Genomic DNA, 18740 nt, shown 5'->3' with positions numbered 1-18740 from the left:
TTATACCTCTTGGCAACTTTTCACACTGTGTAAAATACTGTTTCATTAAGATTCATTAAGAGGCAATGTTTTCAATACTGTAAAAATCATAAAAATGCCTTAAAATTGTTTTTAATATTAATCATTTTGTCTCATTTATGGTGAAGCAGAACTGTATATGCAATCATACACAGAAAAGCAAACAACTTTTGTGAAACAATCTTGAAACTTAAGTGATAAGGTAGCAATTATTAAATGAAATACGTAATTCTGATTGACAATAGGGCAAATAAAATAACATATTGCATAGCTAGGAAAAAACCAGTCTATAAAGAAACCTTAAATTGCTGTGAGAAGTTCATTGTAAAGTGGAATAAAACTATACATCACAATTCATTAGACCTGCACATTCTTTAATTATTTTTATGATACTATACTTCTTTCTGTTTAAATAAACATTTCATTACTTCTTTTAGGAAAAATTAGAACTCAAGAGTTAAATTGCTGACACAAAGCTCTTGCTTTGATTACACAGGATGTATTTATAGACTACTAAATAGAAGGGTAGATCTATCCAGAAAGATCTACTGGACAGTTCCTTCTCTTTTTCAGGTGGGAGAGCCTCTGTTGTCATCAAGTCTCATCGACAGATAGTGAGAAGCACCTAGAATATTACCTCCAGAACAGCCTAATGACCAAAGTACCTCCAAATTTTTCAATTTCATTGTGACTGAAATAGGGTTTTTTTCCACAATTATCACCCACAGTAAGCTTTACAAGTGTTCAGCAAAGGCAGTGTTATATGTGCTTGCTTCTTTCGTAGTTAAGAGATGTTATGCCAAAACATGGTGCTCCAAACCGGGCAGTGCTATCGACCAGCCAAAGTTGTACACAGCAAATGGCTTCCACGCACAGCTCTGGATGTGTGACTGTTATCACCGGGAGCTGTTACCTAGGAAACAAAATGTGCGTATGGACGATGTGTGAGTTCCTTCACAGTCTCCTTTCTCACTAATACTCCCAGATATTTCAACACTTTGATCCGGTACTTATGATATACCCTTGTCTGAATATCATCAAAACCGCAGTCATACAACTGGTCAGATTGGATAGACTGGTCTTATTCACACAAAAAAGAATTTTTGTTAAGATGAACCATCTTTTATCCATTTTTCTTTTTTCTTGAGACCGTGAATATGCTGCTCACATACTAGTAGGAAGCAGTTACCAGTAAAAAGATGTCATGGAAAAAATTAAAATATGTAGCAATCATTAAAGTAATCATTTTTTTTGACAAACATTGATAACAAATCCGAGGTAAATTTAGAAAGAAAAAAAGGGTTATTGAATCACACAGCTGATTTTCTTATTCCAGTCCTGTGATTATGGACTTTTTGGACAAGTATAGTGAGATTTTACCTGTCATGTGAGCCTTCCTGCCTTTGCATATGTACATAATTCCATTGCAGTTTGCTGGGAAGGTAGTCATCCTTACATGCTTGTTTTCCCTTGCACGTTACATGTTGACAGCAAAGACAGCACTGAGTTTTCAAAATATTCATCTCTAGAAAGACAAATATTGAGGATTATCTTTACATTTAAGGTTAGCAGGAAAGTTTTCTTAGAATTTAAGAATTCGGTAATTTGGGATATACAGATACAAAATTGTATGTAAATATGTAAAGCCACATGTGAAATGAAGTTGCTAAAAGTTGCTGTATCTCATGGCCCCCAACCCCAAGGCTTGTACTGATATCTAAAAAGTAAATTTTGATGGTTCCTGCATATATCCTGGGTGGCACCCCTATCCATGGCAGGGTAGTTGGAGGTAAACTATTTTTAAGGTTCCTTCCAATCTTAACCATTCTATGTTTCTGTGAACCTTTATCTGATGGATACAAAGTTGTTAACAAATGAGTATCGAGATACTATGACCAAATGATTCAGAATAAATACAGACCTGATCCCTCTATTTGTTGAACCTTTCATAAACCATTAAATGCAGTAAACTGGCTGGTTTTTTACAAAAGGTAATTTTTGAGTGAGAAGGAAAATATAATTTATCTATCACAGCAACACAAGGACAAAGGAAGATCTGAAACAAAAATACAAGATGAAGCTGAGAGCATATGCCAGTGATGAATGTGTATGCTAATAACTTAAGGTTTAGAAATTCTCACAAGAACTGTTTGTATTAAAAACAGGAAAAAAAAATTAGCTCTAAATATAAAAAACATTACAGTGGTGCCCAGAATGAGACATTCTGCTCACATTACTCTCCTTGAAGAAGTTTTATATTATTAGCTATAGCAAGTAGCTCTTAAGAGTATGCTTGTTTTGCAAATTGGCTTATTTTTCTTTGTGGTTATTCTAAACAAGAAAAAAGCCACTTTTTTTTTTTTTTTTTTCCCCCTCTCTTCTTTAGTCAATTAAGCATTCTTTTCCTCCTTTCATCTGTAATGAACCAATTCTGCAATGAAGCATTATAATTCTGTAGAAAACAACCACTTAGATATCAGTTGGCAAGTCTCAAATACATATATCTTTGGACTAGAGGACTTTTGTTTACATGAAAAGGATCTGGACAGCTTGGCAGGAAGATACAACACTTCTTACACAGCTCTGTACAGTGAGGTGCTGTAAGAGCAATGTTCTGGAGCATACCTGTTGTGGGAAAAGAGAAAAGATTTGAAGGCAGCAGGGGAAGGATAGTCTGTATAACTTTAGCTGTCAATGGTCAGAGACCTACAATTAACCTATTGACTGATATTGGGGTTTTATGCTTAGAAATTATGATGTCATGATTTTGAAAGAAATGAAAGGTTATTAATTTACTGACATGAATTTTCCATTTTCCGTACTTTTACAGAGATTATTTTTTCATTGGGAATCAATACACAGAAATCAATCCAGCAACTTCTAGGGTGTTGGGGAGGATGAAACTGGAAAGCCTTACAAATATGACTGCTTAGATTTTGAGAATATGAAACCTATAAGTGAGATAGAATTGAAAGCAAGTTTCAATGTCTGAGATGTCCTAGTTACTGAATGTCTGGAAAACAATTATATGGCCAGCTGAAGGTAATCCTCCCTTAATTAAACAGTGCCCCTTACCTGCAGCCAGACCCAGAGGTCAAATGGAATGTCCTGTCTCACCCCCAATGTATGGTTCATCCCACACCTGTACCCCTCCCCTGAAGTATCAGGTATCTGTAACCCCATCAGCCCAAGTCCTGTCCCAGCGCACCCTGAAGCCCCCTGATAAGGGGGCTGAGAGATCAGATCACTCTCTTGTGACATCTTCCCAGGGACCCTCCTCTTGGAACTTCTTCTCCCTACCTCTCCCTTCCTCCAGTCCCTAGGCCTTGCCACGAGCTGCGCCTGGCAACTCCAAGCAAGGCCCCACACTCTTTAAAATAAACCACATCTTCTAAAACCTAACTTCAGAGATCTCTCATCTACATCCATCCACACCGTCCTGGAGTCTAGAGAGAGCCTTATTTACACTAGGGCATCGAAATATTCCAGACTCTGGAGGTTATGAGCCCTGCATTAGAAGGGACTTCTTGTTTTGCTATGTCTTGTTTGGTTTTAACTGCTCACCTCTGGCAGAACCAGAAGCATCTATTCTCTGTCTTCACACTGTGAGTTCAGCAGGAGCTTAATTACCAGCCAGCATATTGTGATTGTCCAAGGAGTATCAGAAATAAGCAAATATATCAAGGTTTGCACCATGGCTCAGGAGTAACAGCTGCAGTCACTCACCAGCCTCAACTGTCAGCTCCATCTTCCTCCTGCATAAAAATAAACATTTCCCCCACAATAAAGTCTTTTTATAAAAGCAATAAAACAACTCAAGGGAGCATTGTTATCATGAGCTAATCACCCCCTTAGGGAATTAGAGGCACTTAGCTGCATCTAGAGCTTCAACACCTGAGGGGCTGTGATTATTTCATGATAACCAACAAGGCATGACAGACTGGGAGGTTAATTAGATAATATTCAAACTTGGTAATATTGAGTTTGAAGATTTTTTTTGAAGTTGCACAAGCAAAGCTCTGCTTATAAAACAGCAGGGGGACATCAGCACAGAAAAGATAATTAACATTTCCTACAAACCAACCAAGGTTTTGAATAGCTAAAGGAAAAAATAATAAAGTCAAAGTACTAAACCCTGAGGCACTCCTTTAACAATGAGTAATCCTGATGAGTTCACTCCCTGGAATCCTGGGCAGAAATTGACTCAAATTATATAATGCCGTTTAGTTCCTAGCCCCTAAATGGTGGAGGCACTTCAGTCAGCCTCATACTACTTAACGGTCCATTGTCTCAAAGAATTTAGTGGGATAGTAAATGTAGTATTAATAATAAATATTCATCTGAGCTGCAGTCATAGCCATTGGTTATGAGCCACTGCACTGCAAGAGATTAAACTCAAAAGACGCTGCCAACACTTAAAATTGTACAAGCGGTAATTATTTTGTGGAAGACCATTTTATTTTTGTGGACAGTGGCAGTGTAGTTTCAGAAGTAACTGTACGTGCATGCAGGGCTGGGGGCGTGCTGCACACGTGTGTTAGTGACTGGCTGCCTTACAGGGACCTGGCCTATTAGTCCATGGGCTCTTTCCCACCCTCCTGATGCACAGGTGGGGACTGTGGGATGAAGTGGCCCATCTGGCTGAAATTGCACTACCAAACCAAACAAATGGACTCTGCATCAGCTCGCTGACCTGAGACATGAGGCACAACAGATGTGAATACCATACAGGGTATGTTGAAGAGCTGCAGTTACTGAGAGGAGTAGGATGTTTCCCCTTTGTAGACAGCTGGCTGTAACATCAGATTGTAATTCTCAGATGTAAAGAAGTTTCTAGAAACAACCTGCAACTTTTAAAGTTGTGGGGTTTGTGGGGTTTTTTTGTTTGGTTGTTTTTTTTTTTTGTTTTTTTTTTTTTTTTAATTGACCATTAGTTAAAAGAAGATAACGAACTTGGCTATCTCTGACTTGTTAACTTGTAAAATGGGAAATGAGGGTGACTGCTGGTGTACCAAATAATCTCTGATTTGGATAGCTTTCTCTTTAAACTATTTCTGTTGAGTTGGCATTGGATTAAAGCATATGGTCAAGCACTTCTAGGACTAAATTGTATATATTTTGCAGGACGCATCACTGCAATGAAGCTGAGGTTATTGGTCAGTCAGAAATTTGCCAGTAAGAGTCATTCTAATTAATTCTGATTAAATAGAATCAAAACATTTCACTGGAACCTGTTGATTCCATCCAAACCTTTGACAGGGAATCGAGTAATTTTGTGTCTTTTCTCACCAGCCTTCCAGTCTCCTGGTCAGGTTCTGGCAGCTTGCCTGGCTCCCCAGGCTGGCTCCCTGCTGCTGCGTGGGCTGCCAGGCTGCCTGCCTCCCTGGGCACGCACAGCAAACACTCTGCTGTCCTGCAACAGCCCCTTGTCAGTGCCCTGGCACACCTGGCCAGTGTTCAAGATTTCCTGCCTTATTAAAAAAAGAGATAAAAACGCATACATATCATTCAGGAGGTAGCACAGATTCTTTACATGGTCTTTCTCAAAACCACTTGTAAACCTTCCCTTTCCATTTCCATAATAAAACACATATTGAAAATTTTTGATCTCTGGAGTCCTGCACAGAACTTAAAATTAAATAGAAAAAAAAATATTTTTTTTTTCATATATGAAGGAAAATTTACATATTTAGATGCCAATGAAACAAGGATATATGGCCACTATAAAAATATTAGGAAGAAGAAAATATGGCAAGGACTCAGTTTTTCTCAGAAGCTTAAGTGTTTGCAAATCATTCTTCCTTTTAGATATGAAACAACACCCAATAATAAGGATGCCCCAAATCTTCTCCTGTACCTCTGAGAAGTGTACCAGTTGGTACACTTCTGTACCAGTACCACTGTACCAGTGAGCCAGCTTCTCAAGGTGCCTGTCACAGTGGCTAAAGAGGACTGTCTGATGGCCACTTTGTAATAAATTTCTCAGAACAGATTGCTCAAGTTTTCAGAGAAGTATTCCATGAAAAAGAAGAAAAATAGAAACTGAGTGCAAAGGTAAAAGGTGCATGAAAATACTTAAATTACATCTTCCTCCATGTCGTATGTACTCATCATTATCTAGAGAGCAGATCACTCTTTTCAAAGTTCTTTTTCTCATACAATTTGCCTCCTTCACCAACATAATCTTTAAATGTTTTCTTTTATATTTCTTAATTATTTATTCCTTTATGTGTTTACATATTTTTATCACTAAGACATCAGATATTTAAGTCACTAGGAACACAGCGTACTATTAGAGTATTTCAGATCACCTGTCCTTTAACTTATACTCATGAAAGAACTACTGATATTCGTGGTATAAAGCACATGAATGTTCAATTAAGTGAATACACTTAAAGTACCAGAGCAATTGCATCTCAAGAAGAAGAAGGAAAAGAAAAAAAAAAAAAAAAAAAAAAGCTGAAAACTTTTCCCCCTGGATATAATCCAGCATCCTCTAAATCAGAAGAAAGAGCCTCTGTAGTTATTGGAGCTCTTCAGACTTTTTTGAGAAAATGTATCTTCAAGACTAAATCTCCGGAAAAGACACAGCAGGGTGTCATGTGGGTTCATTAGTGTTCCCTGAGGCCACTGATCAATACAGACAGTGTTGTTTCTGCTGCTGTTATCTGAGACATCTTTGAGTTCAATAAATAAGTGTCAAGATTTCAAGAACCTCAGTGCCAGCAGGGATACAGGGAAGAAGTCTTAGCACCAGGCTTGTTTGAAGGAGTGATCAGAGGCTTGGTTCTGTGCCAAAAAATCAGTCAGTCTACTGCACAAACGTGGTCCTAACACAGTTTGAACAGGGACAATCAGAGCAAGAGCTGAAGTCCGGCCTGCCTGTGTCAAGGTCAATGGCATCCCCCAGAATGGCCTTGGAGCACATGCTCACCTCTGTGTTTCCACTCATCTCTACCATGCTACTTCCATATTTGGATTGCACCAAGTCTTTGTTGCAAGTTCAACAGTAGTAGATGTTTTCATTCAACAGCCTTTCTTTCATCCTGAATCTAGGACAATTCATGATTGTCCTTATCTCCATCATGACAAGTTTGCACACTTAGAACCTAAGCATCCTTATCATAGATACAGTTTTGCAGCTTCTTATTAGGTGAGGATTCCATGTATCAGGTGTACCAACTATACCTTCTAAGCCTTTTTATAAACAATTTACATGGACCAAGATTTTGGTGAGATTGACATAGAGCATACAACTGCACATGGATGAGGTAGCAAGAGTCCTTTGTCAGCAGGTGCACCAGCAAAACAAGAATCTAACAGCGTCCTGCTTCCACTGCTATTAAGCTCATTTGGTATTCATGAAAGCCGTAAGGATGTTAAGTTTAGAATGGTATAAACACTTAGCTACAGTTTTTCTTAACACTGACTCCCATGGGACTGCCAGAAGAGAAAAGAATATATGTGAGTCTATACAATAACTAATTTATATTGTGCCTGTAGCTTTCATCTGTACTGTATACTGTCATTTATACTGTATAACTAATCCTTCTGGTCAGAGCAGTGAATCAGGATCTATGCATGAATACAGATATTTATGTACTTTGCATGTTATCAGCTTATTGATATATAGTAAAATTCTCCTGCTTTTACTCACAACGCATAGAAATTTACTCCTGAGAGGAACATGATGCCATTCCCTGGAAATCTCAATTTCTTTTTTTAGTAAAGAATAGGAAATATTTTTTTTTTGGATATTTAATTTGTCATCTTCTTTTTTCCCAGCTAAAAATATTTTGGAAAAAAAGCAAAGGTCCGTCACAAAGTATGCTGTTGAAAAACAATGAGAAATTCATTAGCCATAAAGCCCTCAGCCATAAAAAATGGATGCTTTAGGTCTGGTTCTGATCTCTTCTATCAAACAACTGCTGCTGAAATAGTGTCTGAACACTGAGAGTAGATGGGAGGGACAAGAGGAAAACAAGTAACAGAGAGTCATCTCACCGAAGTCAAACACTTTCCACATGAGTAAAGTTACTCACAAATACCAAGAGTCAGCATTTTCTGCTCTAATTCATCATAAATTGAGGAAAAAAAAAAAGATTAACCCTCATTCTGCTCACTCCTTTGCTCATGCTTTAGGAAAAACTTTCTCCTCTCAGTTTCTTTGATAATTATGGCACATATTAAAATCCATAGCTGAGATGTTTTCAAATGCTTTCATAGTGGAAGAACTCAACAGATGCAGCTTTGCAAGCTGCCTTTCCACCTACTCGGCATTTTGTGGGCAAGCTCCCTTCCCATTAATGAGTGAGTAACATCCCTGTGACTATTGCAGTAGTGGCTCACATGGAAAAGTAATTTGAGGAAAGTATTTAACATATGTGCAGCTGTCTGTGTGTTACTCCAGCTGGTGGAAATAAACTCTGGAGATCAACCAGTTGCTTGGGAAACACCACTGGTGCATAGGCCACAGTAAGTTGTCATCTATGTGTTTATACAGCTTATCAAGAAGGTAAATGTCAGAAGGCAGTCTCTTGAGAGGGTCCTCCCAGCTCCCAAGTGTATATCCTCACCCACAAATATCCTGTATCCTCAGTTCATGTTTTTATTTAAGGGTATGTCAGCTAGCTCTTATGCAAAATTCCTGTCAAACACTCATAAGTTTTAAAACAACTTTTTTTGCATTTTTGTATATTTTTATAACACTCTGCATTGCCTCTTTATTACTAGCAGAATTGGAAATGGCACTCTCTGTGGTTCATAAAAAGGCCGAAGAAACTGTTGCAAACCTTCCAATCTAATTGATCAACCAGGTTATAATGCAAAGGAAAATGGACAAAGTAAAAATCAGAAGTCAGGAAGTTAACAGAAGAGGTAATTTAAAGGTACTAGCTAAAGATAATAAGCCCAAGTTACTAAGACCAACAAAGAGGAATAAAATGGAATACTAAAGAATCATTTTCTCTTTTGAAAGAAGGAGGTTATTGAATTCATATTTTATTTCATTTAACGTACCATGCATTTCATTCCCTCATTCACTGCAGAGGACATTAAACAACACGAAGTCTCCATATCTTTGGGGTGAGAAAAGATATGTTAAAAGAAATTGCTTTAGAAAGAAGTGTAAATTTAAGGCTTCCATAAACCATATAGAAAGGTATTGGCATGTTCAAGTTAGCTGAGGTATCAAAATCCCTGGAACAGCCTTCTGTTAGTCCTGTTAAATCCCCTGAGAAACAGCTGAATATTGTGCTATGGATCATCAAATCGGCACTGCACAGATGAAACCAGAAGACTCCAGACATTACGACAAACCTATAGTTTAGAATTGAATGATACCATTAGCTGTACAATTAGCACTGGTAAGATTGTACATGGAGTCTGGTTGCAGCTGAGGATTATTTAAACACAGTATCACAACCATCTTTTGTTTACAATGAAACAGCCCACTGGCTAAAAAATTCTTCGAGCACACCTACACTCACAGACTCTTGCTCTGTTTCTTCAACCCAGCTAGGCACAACATGCTCTGGCCTGGAAGCTGCACAGATACTGCAAACACTATCTTGCAAAGAGGAAAGTACCACTCCTTGGTGCAAGATCTCTGTCTCCCAAGTTTCTTTTGTAGGTCTATACTTATGTCATGAAACAAAGCCGGTTTTTCTAGTGTTGGGTAGGCACGCACGCAGTCCCAAAGTCGGTCGATGCAGGAACATTTCTCCTATCACTGCTTCGGCTCTGACACTCAACACTGCCCTTGAGGTGAGAGCCGTGGGCGAAGACAAAGCCAGGAAGCAGGGACACGCGGTAGAAACGAGGCTTTGAGCGGATTTTTGGGCCTATGGAAAGGCGGTTTCCCTGCAGGTCCCGGGCAGCCGCGCAGACAGCAAAACGCTCGGGGCAAGCGGTGCCCGCGTCCCGGACAGTTCCCCCGACAGCCACCAGATGGCGCCTGGCATCCGGCAACCGCCGCTGTCCCCGGCAGCGCTTCCCGCCCCTCCCGCTGCGGCTGCCCCGGAGTCCCTGCGAGAGAAAAGGAAAAGCGCCCCTCCTCCGCGGGCCTTTCTCTGCCGCGGGCCTCTGGTTAAACTTAGTGACCGTCGCTTTTGCAAAATACTCCCCAAAACCGCCGCGATCTCTCTGGTGCTCCAGCTGCTGCCTTTGCTCTTCTCCACTCTGCTCCGCTTTGCTGCGCCTTTACCTAACCCGCTGCCCCTGGGGCAGGGGCACCAGCGGGGGACATCGTGTTAGGAGCTGCAGGGAAGGAGAATTATGTCACTCACCTGTCCAGTGCAGGAGTGATGCTGCCTTTAACGCTGAGGTCACTGCCAGGAAAATTCCCAACAGCGTTAACGTGAAGGATACAGGAGGGGTGTGTGTAGGTTTGTAGGCATATGCATATTTAAATATATTAAGGCATGTGAATTCTCATTTTTTTGGGTCACTTGGAGTGTTATTTTTTTCCTATCTTATTTTTTTTTTCCCAAAAAAATTCTTTCCACAAATTTCTCTAGTGTAGTGGCTCATTGTTTTTCACAGTGATACCCAATTTTCTGTACGACTGAATCTATACTCTTCTTTTGAGGATGAATTTCTGGGTCCCTTGGGAGCCATTCCCTTGCATTCCATGGAGAGGCATTGGAATAAATGCAGGTTTCTTGATTGCAAAGGGTCACAGTGTTGGAATTTACCTCACTTCTGCTTTTGGCAAAAACAACCTCTGTGTAAATCTGATAATATGGGCGGCAAACACATGTTAGGTTAGAAAACGGTACAGCAGCTGCTGTGCTACTGGTAGTAACTTAGTCAAATAGATTCAGTAATGTCCAATATTTAGACATGTACTCTTGCAAATACAATGGGCCTTTGGGGTTCAGGAAAACCTGATACAGCAACTCCCTGATTCTGGACACTAAATGTAAAAAGGCTAATCATAATAATCTTTTAAAAATAAAATTTCCAGCCTTTCCTATTATATTGGATCTTAGAAACTGAAAAACAATATTTAAGGCAAAAAACTTATCAAAGCCAGATCTTTAGGTATTTTGATGGTTTGGTTTTGATTTATTTTTTCTCATGAGGAGTGGGGAGGGAGTGGGTTTTTTCTCAAAAAATGAAAATTCTCTAGTGTTTTGCCTCTCTGCTCTACAGGGCAGTTTTCTCCTTTGAAACATCTCGAGGTGTCCAGCTGTTCCGCAGTGATGGAGAACAGTGAAGTACCTTCATAATAGTATTAGGAGAGCAATGCTCTGGCTTAGCTGCTCTGCTGGAGTTAAAATCAAATGTAAGTGCAGGAACACCTCCGTTGCATTCCAATTCAATTTCTGTTCCAATTAAATCACTTATTACGGTTAATATTTGTTGCAATAATGTCTATAAATCAAATATTGCAAGAGACCCCATTGTGCTACGCACCATGAAAGCAGAGAGCAGACAGTGTGCTCTCAGCTGTTGTTTCCCCATCTGTCAAGTGAGGACAATATGCTTGCTCTCTACAAGTACATGAGAACTAATTAATTAATATTTGTAAAAGGATATGTAAATGCTAAGTATTATTTATGAATTATAGTATAAATGAAGATTCGTGGAGAGGCCATGGCGAGAAGACACAGATGGCATTAGAGGGCAGAGAGAGCAGCACTGAGTGCCAAGATTAGCCTGGGAGAAGAAAGGAAGCAAAGCAAAGCAAAATTTTAACTAAAGAAGAAGAGTTGGTTTTGCTTAACAAAAATAAAGTGAAAGGGATATGAGCAACATAAAAATTAGTTACAAAGAAAGCCCAGCACAGTAGTGGTCTGAAACTGGATGGAACATGCTGGAAATAGAAATGGTAATAAAAAGAAAATTTGAAAGGACTAGACAAGAAGAGCCCTACTGATGTGCATAAAACAGTGACTTATATATGCTCTTTATTTTAAAGTGTCTCCTGTACCCTGAGACTGTTAAAGCCTTGCTCAGCAAAACAAAGGAAGTGATACGAGGTCCTGCTCTACCCAGGTGAGTGAGCGTGTAGGTGTTCATAGGACTGTGGCCTCAGCATCAACCAGAAGGCAGGTGATGAAAATGTTATAGACACATAGTACTGTATGATACTCTATTATATGAGCTGATCTGAACTCTGTGAATAGCTCCATCAGGGAGCATCCAGCAAATTAGAGAAAGTGGTTCTGGACAGAGCAATCACCTCGTATTTCAATATGTGGGCATTTCATTTTTTTTTTTCTATACTGTGTAGGTCAAGCACTTGCTTAACTTTCCTAGTTAGGAAAGTGTGTTTTGGAAAAACAGACTAATATTATTACAGCACAGTTTTTCCCCAAATACTGGGAAAAAATATTTATGAATATTCATATTGGAGGTCCAAACAAAATTTTAGTTTGATTTCACTCTCACCAATCTTCTATTTCCTTTCCAGGTATGTTCAAGAGCACACCTTTTACTGGCATAAGTATATATCAAGTATATATTGATATATATAACAATATGTCAGGCTGTGGAAGTGAACTGCTCACTAGTTCTGCAAAGTCGGCTTTAAAATTGCACTGTGAGATGTAACTCTTGCAATTTTCTGTTTGAATTCTAGCTGAAAAAAAAATAAAAATACAATGTCATTTATGCAGAAAACAACAAAAATGCATAGTACTTATTTCAAGAACAGTGCAGTAAAGTGTTGGTGAATGGCCCCATGACAAGTTTAACTAAATTTGGAAGTAACTAAATATTCAAAAGGAATGGGGAAATCCAAGATTTGAATGATCTGCTCAGACACTTCACAAACAGACCCAACAGGCAACATTTTCCCAAGAGAATGCTCATGGAAATGATTTGCTTCATTTCAGTTGTTAACAAGCATGAGCAGCTGAGTTCCACCTTCTTTGTTGCACAGAAGTGATCTCCAAGGCTTTTTCCTACCAGCATTACCAGAAAATGAATGAATTAGGTTTGGACAGGTCTTCCTCTGTTATTACGCTGACTCTCAAATCCATCTGGCTGCTTTGAGTAAATGTGGAGAAAAAACATGAAAAATATATATCCTGGGTTTACTTTGATCTCTAAAAATAAGGATATATATATTTAGGTATATAATGATATTGCTAGCTTCTGTTCACTAAGCAATCCTTGCTTTTCCCTTGGCTCTCAGTTTGACACATCTCCAGCATGAAATGGACTAAGATTGCCATGAAACTCAAAGCTCTGGGCGTGGAAATTGGAGAATGCATAGACAGATTCCTTTTTCCTTTTTAAACATATGCCAGTGAATAAGTCCCTTTCTTCCTCCCCTCATAAGTTTTCTGAATTTCTTGGTAAATATCATTACAAACCTTGGCCAGAAAGCCCAAAGCTATTTCCCTTAGGGGACTTCTGTTAGACCCACAGAATATCAAAGGCCAAAACCCAGGGTTTGACTCAACCCTGCAATGGTACACTGGTCCTGGTGAAAACTGCCACGAAGATCAGGTCGCTTTTTGACATGAGCTTTGCCAATGGGAAAGCAAGAGAAGAACAGGAGATCACTGCAGAGCACTAAAAAGAGACAGAAAGCAGCTGCAAATGTTCTGATACTGACACACATATTTGGCCACCAAAGGGGTTTAAGGGGTTTAAAGGAGCAAGCATGGATGTAGAGGTAAATCTCAGAAAGGATGGGCATATTAAACTATTGTTAGGTGCATTGCTTGGTCAAAGTTGCAAGATAGCTTTCTTGCCATTAAACATTGTGCAGAAAATTAAAGAATCTAAACATGTAAAATAAAATATGAACATGAAACACTTTGATTCACAGTATTTCTGTTTCCTTTAGTGCACAGTAAACTTCAGTACCGTTGTTAGCTGAGGGATACATGATGTAAAGATGCTTTCTAGGAAGAGACAATTGCTTAAATATTGGCAGAGTATTCTTTGCAATTGTTATGGCATATTGGTTGTACCAATCTGCTGCATGTGACATCTGGGCAGAGCACATTTAAGATGGGTAAGAATTCCTCCTTCCAACACTTGCCCTGAAATAAAACCTTCCTTACTTGAGCAGGCTGTCCCAGCCTAGATGGGCAGGTTTTATGGGGAGGGCCAGGAGGATTTATTTGTCAACTTACACAGATATGAAGGGCAGGACACTTGTAAAACTTCCACAAGCCCATGGCTGGGAATCTGCACCTTTAATGGCTAAGAAGCAGCTGAATATTTCATAATGAACATAATTCCAGGAAACAGAAAGACTGAATGACACAGAACCTACTACTTTGTTGTCATACACTCTGTTGCCTAAATCCTGCCATAAACAATTTCAGGACTCTTAAGAAGATCTGCAATATATTTAATAGTTTATACAGTGAAGGCAGAAGCTATGTCTAAACACATAGAGGAGGGAATCAAAAGCAAAATGTGACTGAGGTTTATCATATATTTGTCTGCAACCAGGACCAGCCCTAGTGAGGGGCACGCAAAGTTTGGGCAGCCAACTGTTGATTGCTTCAATTAAAAGGCATTCAAAATCTAAGGCTGCTCAGCAACCTTAAGAGTGTCTGACAAAATTGTCCATAAACTGGAGTTATTTGCATATATGTGTTTAAACATAATTGATGCTATGGAGAAAAAACAAAGTCCTTCAAATTGTGTTCTAGTTATGTTAGCTTAAATTGAAAAGATTTTGAGATAAATACCTGTAACAAATTTTACAGAGATTTTGCTACCAATGGCAGAGCAATTTCTAGCTTAATGTCATTAAGTGAATTACATGAACAGGAATTGAGAAATTCGGTAATTTCTAAAAATATTGAATACTTCAGTTCTTCTTCTTCAGTTTTTCATCTTCTGAGTATCGTTTAATGAAACTTTCTGTCAAAGTAGTTGCATATTACCTAGTAATTCAACATTCAAAATACTTATTGAACATATATTTTTGTGAAATACATGTTTTCACTAGTTAGCATTTATATGTTGTAGTTGTTTTACTACATGTGACAGCATTTTTAGAGTTTCCTCAACTTTGAAAATATCTCAAATATTAAAATATCTCAGATATTTAATTTTATCTTATTAATGTTGTAATTTGGAAATAAGACTGTGACAAGCTCCAGTAAAACATGCTAATAAGGGACTAATATGTAGTAGAAAAGAATAAGTGCATTAATACATTTCCACATGCTAGTGACTAGCAGCTGTTCTTAATCTTCTGGTTTTTTCCCTCCATTATGCATCTACTTATCCTCATAATATCTCCTTTTTAAAAGTCTTTCTTCACTGTGGCAGTTCATGAAGACAGATCTAATGTAAGAAAGATATTTACATATTAAATAGGTAGAAAACTATTACTCTGTTTTGCAACTGAGAATGTCAAACCAAAGGACTTCACTGTACTTTTCCTTTTGTAATCTCTCTTCATGAGTTCAGTGTGAGAGATATGATCATGGTTTGGAACATTGTTGTTTCATTTAATTTGTGTCCAAGAGCCACAGAGCCGTCTACCTACCTGCTTTTATATGTGCTGTTAGGAATATTAGAGAAGAATGGCATGTTCCTTGCTGTGACATATGCTTTCCAGGCAGGTTTAGTTGAATCGCTTAATGCAAGATCCACAGAGACATCCAAACCCAGAGCCAACCTACTTAATTTTAAACTTGAATATAAAATGAAGTGAGTGTCCCCAGAAAGGGCTTTGATAATATGATATTCAGGATTTGCCTAAAAGGTAGGAAAAAGTGTATCTGATTTCCTTGAAGTAGGAAAAGCAACAGAACCTTGCTCTTCCTCATTAGATCCCTACATTAAACAATAGGTAACCTTTTTTTCTCCCCCCCGCTTTTGCCTTTTTTTTTTTTTTTTTTTTTTTTTTTAATGAAGTGGTTATTCATCACAAGTTATGGATTTTATTTTTAAAGCTTAGTTCAGTCTGTGTGTTAAGGGATGCCCTGAGCAGATTGGATTGAGCTGCTCACTCTAGGTGAGGAAATACAGTATTTGAGGTTCTCAACAGCACTTAGATGAAGGCAGGAACCGATCTATTCAGGACTTTCAAGATATTGAAGGCTCTCCTTTTATCTAAGGACTTCAAAACACTTGATAAATAAAATAAGTATCCTTTTCTCATTTCACTGACTGAGAACCTACAGAGATGTATTTACACAGGGCACTTTACCTGTCTTCACAAAGCCATGAGGCAATCTTACTCCTAGTGCTGCTTTCCCAGCATTCCTCAGGTTGTACTAACTTTCCTGTGTTCAGGTTTGCTAGTTCAAATACCTCAGCTCATAGGAACTGTTAAAATCAACTAAGTTATTGTTCAAAACAGGCATAGCCAAATCCTTTGAAAGCCTAAGGTTTCTCTTCTACACAGGTTTTATAAAGAGAAAAGAGAAATATTTTTCTTTGCAGATTTGGTTGAAGACTTTTGATACTATTTGTTTCAAAACTTCGAGAAAATAGGAGGAAAACATTTCATCTCTTTATTGCAGCAGTTAATATAAAAAAGCCAGTTCCAAATCTGAAACTTAAGCTATATATGTATATATGACTCTACACAGACCTGAAGGGTTGCTGTTGAGTAGTGCAGTAAGGAGGAATAGCTGAGATATTATATAGAGAAGTGTATAGAAATAGCTGAGAAATAGTTAGATGAGAGAACCAAACACCAATATTATAAGTAAGAAGCCTTAGGAGTCAGACCTTTGGGAGCATTATGGATTAAAATGATGTGTCAAGGTGTTTGGTCAGGTGTGCAAACAAAGAAAGGTTCTCTGGTTGTCTGTGTTTTCATGTATTGAAAACAAAATCTGAACCCCCCCCCCCCCACCAAACCAACAAACAAGCCAGGATAGAGTACTGTAAGTACTGTAGAGTATTGTAAGTAAGCAACAAAGACACTTGACTATTGTTGATCTTTTATCATTTCTAAAATAACTCAAGTCTGAATTAATAAAAGACCAATTTAGCAGGTTAACAGAAAATTGGTCAGGAGCGTTCTAATGAAAATGTGGTAGCATAAGTTGCTTTTGCCAGTCTAAGGACAGCCATGGCCTTTGTCAGAAGCAAACCTGCCAAGGAAGTTTTAGGCTCCCACATTCACGGCAAACCCTAGGTCAAGCAGTTAAGACCCCAAGAACCTAACATCGTTCAGCTGCCTGGAATTACTCACTGGGAGGTTCTACACCTTTATTCTTACATTGAGAACCTCAAGACCACAAAAACCCTTGGAAGAGCTCTCTTTATAGGACTCTCTAAACAGGGCTGAACTCTAAAATCCTTCCCTTCTTCCTACCCAGAGTCTGCTCAGGTTTGATCCGGAATGGTCGTGATTTTTCACTTTCTTTGCAAGGTGGAATCTGGACATTTGTGGAACACTAGGATAAGAAAACAGTGCTAATATGATTCGTAGGCACTGGCACACACAGAGACAGGGTGATGAGACCACTGCTGTTCACTGCCTGAGTGTGGTTTGTACCAAGGCTGAAGAGCACTAGTCTCATAAAATGAAAGACACCTGCGACCTCATTGGTGTGGCTGCAAGAGTGCCTTTACAGACAGACCTAAGGTCTAAGGTCTACCTTGTACATCTCTATCTGCACTATGTATGATAGAGTGGGGAGATCTGCAAGAACATTAAATAGAGAAAAAATACATGATGTGGTTTTTTTTAGTCAGAATGCTTTATTACTCTTCATTGGACCTGATTGAATGCCTAGGACATGAATAAATCAATAAGATGGAACTAATAAATGAGTGACTTGTTCCTGGTGACTGTCATACATTCTTGACCAGAATGAGTAAATACATAAGTGCAGGAGACAGACATAATAAGCAAATATAGATAGCAAATAATATAAAGAGTAACTTCATTTTATCTTCTTCTGTAACACAAACTGAAGAAACCATAAAAAAAAAAAAAAAAAAAAAAAAAAAATGAATTAATTACCCTTATGCTGCATTTACAGCAATGAATGTCGACACCTGAATGATGGAGGTGAAGACCATTTTTGAAAGGTTTTTCAAGAATGACAAATAAAAAAGGGTCATTCAGAAAACCACCAGTGCTTGCTGTTTGAGGAAGCTGAGGCGCACCATGGGCTTTTGTCTCTCCTTCAGAAGAAGAAGCAGACCATTGTCAGAAACTAAGTACCACACTACCTGTGACAGTGGGTTTGGGTTGCAGCTCCTTTGTTGTTTTATAATAATTAGGTAATTGTATTTCTATATTGAAGTGTCATAGCAAAAAGAAACTTGAAGCACAAATTTATAAATATGATTAGCTTGTTAGTGGTGGTTTTTAGGAGTCCAATTTTTTTCCCTCATCTCCCATCCTATTTTTTTTTTTTTTTCAAATTTCTCCAGGGCATGTCATATATAGTGAAAAATCACAATGGAGGCCCACAGGTATCACTGCTGTTTAGTCAGACTTCAAATTGGGCTCTAATGGCTTTAGATAGAAGTGCAGATGGAGAGGGTTTGTTCACTAGTCGGTGCCCTTGCCTCAGAGTTCACCTCAAGTTGTTTTCAGAAATTCTCACTTCATGCACATTACTTATTTATATCATCACTTTTTTTTCCCACTTCATAGATAATTGCTACTTAATTGATACTGCCTTTATACAAGCCTCCACAATAGCAAGCAACAAGACACGCTGCTAAATAGAGGAATCATTAATCTGTGTATATATTCTGGATTTCTTTTAAAGATGGGCTGGAAATAAGCAAAGTCATTAGTAGTTTGTTTGCAACAGTGTATT

The 18740-nt window shown here is 38.5% G+C and overlaps 1 long non-coding RNA gene across 1 annotated transcript; it reads right to left on the bottom strand.

Annotated features, from left to right (window-relative positions):
* Positions 1-550: 550 nt before the first annotated feature.
* LOC120752412 (uncharacterized) lies at positions 551-2072 on the bottom strand. Its single transcript, XR_005700698.1, has 3 exons — positions 1940-2072; positions 1399-1543; positions 551-931 (listed from the first exon to the last, which is right to left on the bottom strand). It is a non-coding gene; the product is annotated as an uncharacterized LOC120752412 (long non-coding RNA).
* Between the last annotated feature and the right edge of the window lie 16668 nt (positions 2073-18740).

Source organism: Hirundo rustica, chromosome 4 (assembly GCF_015227805.2).
Source record: "Hirundo rustica isolate bHirRus1 chromosome 4, bHirRus1.pri.v3, whole genome shotgun sequence".
In the NCBI taxonomy this organism is placed as follows: Eukaryota; Metazoa; Chordata; class Aves; order Passeriformes; family Hirundinidae; genus Hirundo; species Hirundo rustica.
The sequence above is the reverse complement of the archived record's forward strand: the minus strand, read 5'-3'. Positions and strand labels throughout refer to the sequence as shown.